This window comes from Equus przewalskii, chromosome 1, assembly GCF_037783145.1.
Source record: "Equus przewalskii isolate Varuska chromosome 1, EquPr2, whole genome shotgun sequence".
In the NCBI taxonomy this organism is placed as follows: domain Eukaryota; kingdom Metazoa; phylum Chordata; class Mammalia; order Perissodactyla; family Equidae; genus Equus; species Equus przewalskii.
Window position 1 is genome coordinate 48,389,255 of NC_091831.1, and position 12,623 is coordinate 48,401,877.

The 12,623-nt window shown below is 38.8% G+C and overlaps 1 protein-coding gene and 1 long non-coding RNA gene across 7 annotated transcripts in view; one reads left to right on the forward strand and one right to left on the reverse strand.

Moving 5' to 3' along the window:
- BICC1 (BicC family RNA binding protein 1) overlaps positions 1-12,623 on the forward strand; it is a 267,016-nt gene that overhangs the window by 64,204 nt on the left and 190,189 nt on the right. The window lies entirely within an intron of this gene.
- Positions 1,598-7,960, reverse strand: LOC139082053 (uncharacterized). The gene is made up of 3 exons (XR_011537737.1): positions 7,487-7,960; positions 6,118-6,186; positions 1,598-2,931 (listed from the first exon to the last, which is right to left on the reverse strand). It is a non-coding gene; the product is annotated as an uncharacterized lncRNA (long non-coding RNA).

Here is a 12,623-nt window from a genome sequence, read left to right on the forward strand (position 1 = left end):
TCCTACTTCTCAACCTTTGTTAGTCTGATAAATGAAAAACGGTATTTCAGTGTAGCTTAAAATGGCATTTCCTTTGTGTGAGATTAAACATAAAAGAATGCTTTTGACTGTCAAGATGTTAGATTTGACCACCTTTCCTTTCTGGTTTATGTTCTCTGTCTAGATGATGTTATATATTCCTGTTCAATTGCCGTCCACTTAGATGTCTCAAAGCCACTTTTATGTGTTTCCTCTTGCTGCTATAATAAACGACCAGAAACCTAGTCCTTTAAAACAACATGAATTTATTATCTTATAGTTCTGGAGGTCAGAAGTCCAAAGTGGATCTCACTGGACTAAAATCAGTGTGTTGGCAGGGCTGTGTTCCTTCTAGAGGCTCTAGGGGAGAATCCCTTTCCTTGCCTCTTCCAGCTTCTAGAGGCCCCCTGCATTCCTTGGCTCATGGCCCCTTCTCCATCTTTAAAGCCAGCTGCAAAGCCTCTTCAGATCTCTGACTGACTCTTCCATCGGTGAGGAGCCTTGTGGTTACATTGGACCCTCTCAGAGAAGCCAGGATAGTTACTTTATTTTAAGGTCAGATGTTAGCAATCTTAATTCCATCTGCAACCTTTATTCTCCCTCAGCGTGTAACCTGACATATTCACAGGTTTCAGTGATTAGGACTTGGGGGCCATTACTCTGCCTGCCATACCACTTAGAACAGATATCAGATATCCACATATCCAAAACAGAATTCAGTTTTCCCACCCTGAACGTAGTCTTCTAAAGCTTTGTGTCTTAGTAAATGGCTCCACTATCCATCAGTTGAGCAAATAGACATCTCAGAGTTATCCTTGATTCCATCTTTGTTTTCTTTATATATAATCTGTCATCGGCTTTTGTGGTTTTTGCTCCCAAGATAGCTTTCAAATCAAAGAAAGACATCTGTCTTTGCCACACCTGTACCAAGATAGCTTTTTTCTCTTGTTTGAACTTCCTAACTAGTTTCCCAGTATATTCTCCCCCTCCCCTGCTATATTGAGGAATGATTGACAAATTGTATATATTTAGGTTGTACAACGTGATTATTTTTTTAAAGGTGAGTATATTCTTCCAACCTCCTCCAGATGTCTCCACACTTTAGCTAGAGCAGTCTTTTAAAAATGCAAATATGCTAGTGTCATTTCTCTTCTTAAAGACTTCAGGATAAAAAAAGTCCCTGATGTGGGCTCAAGGTTTTATCCTTATTCCTTATCTTGTATCTGTAGTCGTCCTTCCAGTTTCCACTCTGTCTCAGGGACTCTGCATGGACTGCTCTCTCTGTCAAGAAGTGCTCCCATCTCCCCCGCCTCTTGTCGTCTTTACTTAGCTAACTCACATTCATTCTTCATGTTTTGATCAATACATTTCTTCAGGGAAACCATCCTTGTGCGTGTTGGTCTGTATCAAGGACCGTAGTTGAGTGCTCTCAGACTTCTGTATACGTTTTCTTTATACCTATTGTCATGTTTGTAATTGTAACTGTTCTATTGAGTAGTTGAGTATCTCTACTCTGAATGTGAACATGGAACTGTCCTATACACACCATATACACGTACACACACACATAACAGCTGTTCTCAGCTGTGCTTTATTGAAATTCCCCTTTCTGTGATGTAGACTAGTATATTCCTTAATGATATCTCAACCGAATTTTATAACTTTCCTTTCTCATTTCTGTGTTTAAGACTCAGTCTTGTTCATTTTGCATCTTTTGTCTTCAAATCAGAAACAGGAAGAAATAACCTCTTCCCACATGAATTCCATTCTCCTCAAAAGGTGACCATCCCCTGTGTTCTCAGTCCCCTTTTTGTACTGACTGAGGTTTGGGTGGGATAATGGCTGGTGGAGTTAGGGCCAATCCTGGGTTCTCTTAGGAAACTCTGGAGGGAGGGAAGCCACCTCATTTGGTCATTTTAAAATTCAATTAAAAAAAATCAGCTATGATTCCATTTTCTCAATAATTGTTACTAACTTGTTAATTGATTTAATTGTAAAAACTCTAGACAGAGTAGGTATCATTCTGCCAATGTGACAGATAGCGGTGTACTTTCAGAGAGGTAATTAAGACGGATTGTTACTATATATTAACAGATGTACCACTTGTATTCTGAAAGGCAGGGGTTGGAATGCTGCAAACAAAATACACAGTATTACTAATACTCATTCCGATTGTTTTTGTCCAGTTATACTTTATCATTAAGGGATATCTTCACTTTATTTAAATTTTTCTGCAACTGGAAAAATGATAGTTTATACATGCTTTAGTAAAAATGTAGTCATATACAATTTTCTCTGAGAATTAAATCCATTCTAAGTAGAATAACTTAAAAAATCCTGTTTATTTCTTTGATTCATTAATCCATTTATTCATTCGTTCATCCATCCATCTAATATGTATTACTTGTCTGTTGCATTTCAAATACATAGACTAGGGGATTGGTGGGTAAGAAAAATTAAGTGATTAAAATCCAGTTCCTGTCTGGATGAATTCAAGCTTTACAGGTGAATATTCTTGGTAACCCCTATGGATAAGCAGTTAACTCTACAAATATTTGCTGAGTACCTTGTGTCAGGCACTGCTGTTAGGTGCCTGGAATACAATGTGAATAAAACCTGAACAGATTTCCTACCCTCACATGGCATATGGCAGATATAGACACACTATATGCAAATATATGCACACACTGCACACTTTATACATATATGTGCAAGTACATATATGCTAGCCACAGAAGCATGCACTTACATACATACAAACATGTATATATTGTTTGGACATAGATGTTTGTGTGTGTGTGTCTGTGTACATGAATGAGTTCATTGAATTGCAGGTGACTTTAGGAATCAGGCATCAACCAAAGGCCATCACTGCATCCAGGGTCTTCTCCACTCTGGTTTCTCACTTGTTTTCTGTGGAAAAGACACAGGGACTTGCCAGTTATCCTGCTGACAGCTGTGGGTTTTATTTGTGTGTCTTGTGCAGAGGAAGAGAGTGGATGTTACCCTGGTGGCCTAATTAAGATCTCATGAATATTGAGTGCCACATGTCTCATGTATAATTTGTACACTGTGAATATTTAGTGTCTCAGGTGTCTATGCGTATTTAGTGCCTTATGAGTATTAAGTGCCTCTTGTATATTTAGTGCCTCATGAATTTTAGGTGCCTTTTGGGCCTTCCATCCCTTTCTGTGTTCACACACATATGTTCAACTTACATTATCTATCATGTCTCATTACTTATCTATGCTTAACATATATTAATGAGTTTCGTCTATCCATCTATTTTCCTGTGTTATTGAGCAGAATTTCCTGCACTATTGAGCAAAATTGAATTTTCTCAACTGATATAGCAAGTGTACATTATAGCTGTCCAGTCAAAACATGACCCTGGTGCCCAGAAGCTTCAGGGAAAAGAAAAATATTTTTCATAATCAAAATTTCAAGTCAGTACCATGAAGTTTGTGGAAGGAGATGGTAATGCTGTTTAAAACTCCTTATTGTCTTGAGGATTTTTAACTTTAACTTGCTACTTGTAAACATTTTGAAACAGTTATGTTTCAAAGTTATAATGTATGGATATGTTATTTTGTAGGATAAAGTGTCAGACTAATGTAAATGGGTTTTGGGTGGTAAGAAGCTCCGTTTCATTCTAACCAAGAGCCAGATCCTCATGAAGCTCTTGGCTTTTGAGTAATCTGGAAGCGTGTTTAAGGTTAGCGGTAAATGATACGATTGTTTGTATTTTCTGTCTATTGTGAGAAGTACTTCATTCCTTTTCATTAATAACTGGTCAGGAGAGATCTAAGATTTGGTGTCTTCTCTGCCATCTTCAGAGAGGGTCTCACATAGGTTGTTTGAGAAGATATCTTGGATCAGACACACCAGCCACCCACGTATACCTAAAGAAGTGGTACAGGAAGTGGGTGTACACAGTAGGAGTGCTTTTCCAAAAGTGATTGAAACCAAATAAACTTGGATAAATTGGGGACTCGTAAAAATTTACACACAAACTATAAATATTTTGTTATACTCCTAAAGAGTCAATATATATTCACTTTTTCTTTTGTTATAGGGCCAAGGCCTTTTTGAAGTGTTGGAGGTTGATTAGAAACATTCACATTTTTGGGGATTATTTGACAGGCATATTTGGGGATAGCTACAGCTGGCTCTTGGTAAGCAGACACACAGCTGGTGGGAGTGGAAGTGCTAGCGGTGTGTGAGTGTATCCTGTCAGCCTTGAGGGTTTAAGACCTCTTCTGCATTGGTCACTTCGTTTTGCAGGCAGAAGGGAGAGCTTTGTGATGTCGAGGTTGATTAGGAGAGCTGCTTGTACTGGTTTTGGCACCTTCAGTTCTCTTTTATGTCTAACTTTTATTTCAAGCTGAGATTTTCTGCTCTGAATCAGTGACAGAGCAGGTAGGAAAGGCATTTCTTGTATCAGAGGCTCTCATTTGTGGCGTTTGGGAGCCATTTAAGCAGGCAGGGCCTGGTAGCCTGAGCAGTGTTCTCCAGCAGAGCCACCTCCAGAGGGCGAGGTGCCCGTCGGGTGCAGTGTGACATGGGCACTGAGTGTCTCCTGTGTGATAAGAGCAGATCCTATGATTCTTACATTGCTTTAAATAAGCAAAAATAGCTACCATCCAGCACTGAGTGTGATGCCCCAGGCTAAGTGCTCTGCATGGAGGAGCACATCTGATCATCATGACATTGTTGGATGGCACAGCAGATGCTTGCAGTGTCCTGCCCACGCTCCTCACTCTTGAGCATCAGGTTGGGTGACCAATTGTCCTGGTTTGCCAGGGACCCAAGGTTTTCCTGGGAGGCTGGACTCTCAGTGCTAAAACTCGTTGATGAGATGGTCCCCCTAACCCTTGTGACTCCTGCCTGAGGGCACTGCAGCCAAAGGAGTTTGCTCACAGTGGAAGCTGCCCTCAACCAGTGACAGGCTAGAATTGGTGAGCGAATACCAGCCTCTGAGCCCCTTGAGGGGACAGCTCTGCGGCATCACTCTGCAGTCTCTGAGAGGTCCCCTGTGGCATTGGTCCCAAGGCCCTCAGAGGGAACCTACTCCCACACCTGTACAAGCTGTCCTCTTTGCTCTCTTTCCCATTTCCCATTCCCACCTCCCTACCTGCGACCCCTGGGATCAACTTCAGCATAAATTACTTTCACTTAAATACTTGTCACACAATCTTCTTCTGGGGGAATCCAGTAAAAAACAAATGAGTAGGAACTATTTTCTACTCCCCCATTTCACATAAGAGGAAACTGAGGTGCACGGAGGTGAAGTCGTTTAGCTCAGTTCTACAACTGGCACATAGTTGAGCTAATAATAAACTCTTAGTTACTACATTATATACAACTTTCTTTCCCATTGTCACCTGTTTGCAGTTATGTCCAGAAAACCTAAAATTTCATTTGTTCGTGTGGAATTAACAAGCAGCCATCAATTCTGTGGCATTGTAGCTGGTATGTTGGTATTCTATCCCAGCTAAATTTACTGTCAGAGGTTTGAGCACAGAGCAGAAAACTTCTCTTAGAGGAGTTGGGGCTGTTCTTACCAAGGGGAAATCCACCTTTTATGCAGAGTTTCCAAAACCAGCATGGTTGCTGACTAAGGACCCAGTGCTGTCCCCTGGCCCTAGCGATGCTCCGTCTGGCCTTGGCTGGAAGCAGGCTCATGACGTCTCTGACCGGGTTGGATGTGAACTGCCTGCTTGTGCTAAGGAGTTGTGTCTGCTAGTTCTTGGCTCTCATCCTAGAGCTATCTATGAAGTGACTCATTATAAGGAAGTCTATTAAAAACAAATCTCTCCCTGTTTTAAAGCGTCTCTTATAATTTCTCTTTAATTAAAGATTTTTGGTGCTTTCAGTTCCAGTTACTGCCAAGAAACGTAGTGTGTGTTGAGGAAGGCTGTGCAGTACTTGAATTTCTTGTAAAGTTGGATGTTTTGGGAAGTGAGTGTATTTCCCTCTTATTTGAAAGCAAGAGACTTAGGAATTCTACCAGACGTAAAAAAAAAAATTCTTTCACTGCAAACCCCCAGCCTAACCAAAAGTGCTCCAAGTTTCTGTAGTAAAAGTGATTCCACTTACCTGAGCATTTAAGATTCTTTCTCATTGTTCTCAATCCCATGTAGGACTTTTGTAGATTCTTTAGATTATCTGTGAAAAAAGGCAACTGCTTGGCAAATGATCCACAGAAATAAAGTGAGATTGTTCAGAAGTGTAGAATATAACCATATGCCCACGTTTAGGAATAAGTGGGAAATATTTTACTTTAAGAAAGACATAAAAGAATTTCGCTTTTGAGAAACTGATCTTTGACCACAGATGCTTGCTCTGATTTAAAATGGGCTTGCCTTTTCCAGTCTACTCATCCTTCCTACTAGTGTGCTTCTTCCCTCAAAGATTCAAACAGACACTCCCCAATTTGGGGAAATAGCCCTTCATTAGTCACACCTGGCTGTGCATTTTTCAGCTCCACATCTGCTTAGCATCCCGTACCAGGAGCACACACATGTGCTCTTTCACATTGCTTTAGGTGCTGTTGAGTCTTAAGAAGATAAGAAATGCTAGGAAGGATTCAGTCTCGTGTGGGCGTGACTTAGGGCCTCTTCCCTTGGTCACGACTGAAAAGCACATTCATTTTACCTGTTGTCGACTGGCAGAAAGTATGGGAGGTTAAGCTTAGCTGGTGGGGAGGTTATAAGATACAGGGAGAAAACTATATTGTACCAGGTGCTCTGAATATTAGGCCCCAAGAGTTATTTTAGAATGGCCGTTGTGTCCTCAGGAGTTGAGATGTGTGCTGTTTCACTCAGCACACTCCCAGCTTCTCCTGACACATGCTGTCTTTGCGGATTGTGGAGCGAATGAACTGCTCTGAATTCTTCTTGTGCTTAGTGTATTTCCGGCCTGTGCCACCAAGTTTCAGTGATTTGCTAGACACATATAATGTGTTTAGCAGTGTTTCTCAAGATGAGGTGGTGTTTATTTTTCTAGAATATATAGGATATATTTCCCAGAATATGACAAACCTTTGTATTTTCTCCATACCTTTTATAATTTTATAAATGTGACTTTAGAATGTTCCCAACTTCTCCTTCCTAGAATGAAAGTTTCCACAGAAAACTTTGTTAGAGGAAAAATGTCCTCTAATAAATATCACATTATATTAGTTGCCTTTTCTTCAGGTGTCCTGATGGGAAATACGTGCAATATTCCCTGGATAGCTGAATATTAGTTTTGGTTAAAATTGTGATAATATTCTTTGCCTTCTCTTTTGTCATTTTCTGTTTTTTTCTTTTTTGGGGGGAGGGGAAGGGAGTGGAGAAAGTTGGGGACAGTTAGATTTTTGAGTTAATATCTTTAGAGAATAGTCTGCAGTGATGTTGATTTTCTTCATTACTGTAAGTCCTTCAAATAATTAAAAAAAAATTCCTCTGAGTTTTCTTTCACTTACCTATCTTCCTCTCCCTTTCCTGTCCTTCCCACCTGGAAAAGGGTTGGGCACGTTAGCAGATACATGTTGATTGCTTGATCAGAGAGCATGTCCATTGAATAATTCTGAGGCCAGTTTCCCTCCATTTCAGGTGCAGGAGAGTGACAGGTCAGGGAGCCTTTTTTTCCTTTGAGACTATTTCTTCATGAACTGTCGCCCCCTGATTGTCTTCTAAACAACATTCTTGCTTGAACCAGTGCAATTTTGATTGTTTCTCACAAAATCGAATAGAAGAAGGGTGGAAGCTTACACTCGCACTTCTTATAGTTTGTGATTCATTAGATTTTTGGAAGTTCTTTGGTCAAAGATTGCTCAAGAGTTGCTTCAAGATGCATCCGCTGAAGCTCAAGTTGTTTCCTGGTTACTGGCAGTGAACTTTTTGCTCCTCCTTTAGACCTCATTGTCTCTGCATGTGAGCACGAGGGAGGTTTCTCCTGGTTCTTACAGCAGCACTATTTTGAGAAGCTGACTCCCAGCCCTTGCTGTTATAACAAGCACGTAACCTAGCAGCCCATTTTTGAAAATCATTTTTGTTGGCTTGTGATTGTGCTCATAAAAGGTGCTTATTTGGAAGCCCCACAGCTGTAGAGTTCTGTTTATAACCACTGAATAGGTACAAGTAAGCTGACTGCCAGGTACACGGGGAGAGTCCGTATGGATCAGGGCCAGGAATGGGAAGATTGAGGCTGTCACTGTCAGCACCATGGGAGAAGCTTGGCAGGACTGTTGGAAGGCAGGCATTCTAGCTTGGGTAGATATTTGAAGAATTTGGGCAAGATGTACCATTTTGTACATTCATTTTGACTTTCTTAATCTTAAAATATCCTTTGCAAATCCAGATTTTTCTTTACTGGGTTTACTTAGCTATATGAGTAAATACAAATTCATAAGGTTCTTATTTTCTCACAAGTAGATAATTTAAAAAATGATTGGACTTATACTAAAAACTGTTAAGTGGTTTTTACTTTTATGTATATGTGTGTCTAGACTTTTTTGGGGTCATTTTCAGAGTCCAATAGCTATATCCCAGGAAAATTTAGGAAATAAAATATAATACTTAATGTAATATATAATAATCATATTCTTTCCTAGCTTGCACATTTTGCCCTTTTGATGAATGTCTCTAGTTTTCTTGTGTATATTTAAAGAATAATCGTTGCAATTGTATCGCACATATAACTTTATGACCCACTTAAAAATCATGCCTTCTTTTTCTTTTTCTTTTTTTTACTGGATAGTTTATTATAGTCATTTTTTTTCTTACTGCTTCAAAGTTTTTGCAGATCATCCAAACTATCTTTTCAACTGATTTTTAAAATGTTTGAATAAGTGCCTATATCTAATTTTTTTTCTCATATTGCTTTTTCCATGCTTTTTTGCTTATCACAACTATTACTAAAATGAACATATTTGTACCAATAGTTTTTCTTCTTTCTTTCACCTTTGGTTTATATTCTTATGACCTAGTTTCTTAGAAATAGAATTACTGGGTCAAGTACATGGAAATTAAAGTTGATCTTTATATGAACTAATTATTTTCCACAATTATTACGTGAATTCACTCTTCACTGTGTAAGTACCATATTGTTATGCTTATAATATTACTGGATTTCAGAGTTATTAATAATTATATAGATTATAAAACCTTTACCTCAGAGAAGATCTTCAAATTCTCTGGGAAATACATCATTTTAAAAAAGAGTGGATTTAAGTATTGTATCTGATCCATGATAGAGATCAAGAATTTGTTTTCAAATCTTTCTCAAGTCAGCTAAACAGATTTAGAAAAATCAGAAAGATATTCCAGAGAAGTTTTACATTCTATATTTCAGCATAGGCATCTCAAGCATGAGCATCCTGAACTTGACAGAGCATTGCTAACTGTCAACCCCAAACTGGAGAAAAAATTTTTATTACCTTTTTAGAAAGGCTTGAATATTTTGAGACTGGTGAGTAATCTAGGCCTAAGATATTTCAGGTTCTTGAACTTAAGAAAAATGAGTTTAAACTTTCTAAAGTAAACAGTGTGCAAAAAGCAGCTGAGAAGATAGACTATTCAAGAAAATGAATACATACAGGCCCACTGTGCTATTATAGCAGATTTATTTTAATTGAGATAGAATATGACTCCTTAACCAAAGTTACGATTCTGGGAATAAGAATAAAGCTATGGCTTAGAGTATGACCACTATGTTTGCATCGTAAATACACACACATATTTTCTGAAAGGAAATCGAGGTAACTGTCTGTTATAACTTTTATCCTAAGCCAAAGACTATTACCTTAAAATTACTCTTCAAGCATTGTTTGAGATCAAAACCACATTTAAAGGTGGTTTTCTGCCTACTGATGAAAAACGAATTTATATTAACAAACCAAGGAGTTTAAATGGGATAAATTATAATCAGATGTTAGAATTCTATCAACTTTAACAAAAACAAATGATTCTTTTCAGAGATGAGAATTGATGGTTTAGCCCTCAAAGAGTTTATCTTTTTTCAAATGAAATGTCTTGAGAAGAGAGGACCTGCTTAATTTTATGTTGATTTATCAACAGCAGACTGCTGAGTTTAAGAAATGAGCGCTCTCCTAAATGTTGTCCAAGGCCTTCTGAATGAGGATGCCTTGATCTGTAGTAACTTGATTATGTAAAGCTGCATTTTGTAGAAGGTTGGAAGCAGGACCTGTAGGGATTGTAGGTCAGATCCCCTCTGAATGAGTACCTTGCTGCCTTTCTTTTGCATGTCTGCATTCACTCCACAAACCTGTAAATCAAAGACTTGGTTCTCGTAAGTGGAGGAAAAAGTCCTCTAGGACCACTGGACACCTGTGGAGTATCTTAGCCCTTCAGACCTCTTCTAATGAGATGCAGTATGAGGCAGTCTTGGCTCAACAGACCTTGAGCAGAGCAAGTTTAGAAAGGGATGGCAACAATGTCAACTATACTTGAATTAAAAAAAGGGACGGAAACAGTTTTAATAATAAAATGTAAGTCAGTGCCAGCTTCTGGCATCCTTTAGTTAGTCCTGAAAAGCAGCTCCTCTAGGCTGTAACAAATTAGGCTAAGCACCTAAAGCACTGGCATGGCCTTAATGCCTGGAATGACATACGTTGTCAGGTTTAAACCCTTCACCTGCCTCAGAGTAGCTGTATTTCTCTGTAGTCCTGGGGTTAAGGTGAAATGTGCAATAGACGGCAACAGTCAATTGGCTAGGTTGATAGAAAGCAAACTTGACTGAGAGTTTGGAAATAAGAAGCATCAATATCATGTGGTTCTGGTGATGTTGCAATGCTTGAGACTTTGTGAGAATTATCTGGCATGCTTACAAAAGTGCGGATTCCTGGGCTGCCACAAAGTTTATGATTCAGTGGGATCTGTGGGTGGGGCCCAAGAATATGATTTTTTTCATGAGTATCCATCTCCCCCAGTGTATCTTCAAGTTGACATGCCTACAGCCCACTGAAATCTTAGAAAACCCTTGTCCAGTTGGTGTCTTTGCTTAAGCAGACCTACCTGATTTGAGCTAATGGGAGTGTCCAAAGAAAAGAGAGAGATTTTGTGATATGGTTAAATTTAATGACAATTTAAAACAGTATGGTAAGATCATGAGAATTATTGTCCACTTGGTAGTTCACAGGTGAATTTTGTGGGGAAAGTGAAAGTATGTAGACTATACAGTGACAGAGGTAGAGTTCTCCTTGCAGTGAAAATCACAGTCTTCTGTAATAGTTGTTGGGAGTGCGAGGCCAATAATACTCTGTTGGTACAGTTTCTAAAGTCATAAAGGAAATTGATAGGAGAATGGACAACTAGGCACTCATTTAGTATTGGATTTAATGCATAAATAATAAGTGTCACCAATATTAGGTATGCTGTGGAATTTTCCTTAGCAATATTTAGACAAGTTCAGATCTGTGTATCTGTTATGTGCAAAGGTCCCTCTTCTTTTTTGACTACTGTGAGGATTGTCTGCCCCACTGCCTTTCCTTTTGTCTGGCCTTTTTCTGCTTCTGCCTGGATTCTGTGCTGCCAGGAAGACTTCGGAGCAAAGGGGCTCCTCCGCTTTTTTGCCTCTTGGGTGGTTCACTTAATGCTATTGTTATCCCCTGCCATTCCTAGTATGGTGCTGCCCAGTCCCACTGGGGAGAGGTGGAGCAGCGGAACCCCTAAGCTTTGCTGTTGCTGTCTTGAGGGCTCTAGTGATAAACTAACTTTTCTTTTTGTTGTTTCACAGTCTGATATTTAGACCACTCAACTTTAACCAGAATCTTTTAAAAATAAAATATAAACACTCTGAGTTCAAGAAAAAAAATTAAGCAAAAGCGTAATTTCTATCTTTACAAATCATGGAATAACATTAGCTCTACTTTGTTCTTAGAAAATGCAGCTCTGATGATCCTAGGCCAGATTATCACACTTGCCCTTTGTATTCTTTCTGTGGCCAGAGTACTAAAATTGGCTAGTACGTTAAAAATAATCATCAAGTAATACACATAGTTTAGACTATGAAATGAAATTGTATAAAAAAAACTTACTAGGAAATCATAGTAGCCTTCCCTACAACACCATATTCTATTCCTTAGATGCAGCCACTTTTTACTCTTTGAGCTATTTCTCTTAATATTCTTTCTCCATTTTCTGAATAACCCACTTTTATTGCTTTCTTTTATTGTCTTATCGGTTCATTATTTTGAGACAAATTCTGCTGCACTCTTGTATGGTGGAAAGGATTTAGTTCTCCACTTTTCTCCTCCCCTCTCTTCCCAATAAGGTTAAATTTTCACTTTTCGTTAAATCAGTATTCAGTATTTATATTATCTATGCTGCTATTGTATCCTGACAAGCCCAAGAGTATGCAAAGATTTCATTTCTTTCTTTGTCAGAATTTTGTTTTCCCTGGAGTTAATAATTGGCTTGTTTTTTTTCTTGAGCTTAATATTCTTTTACCTATCATAAATTCTTTCCACACTTTCTATGTCCTCTCCGTATAATATTCCACCTGATCAAGACGTCAGGTAATTAATCAGTAACTGTTTTTTTGACAGCCTTTCTCCTGAAGCCTTGTCCTGCTCCCTCCTTTACCATTTGCCTTCTGGG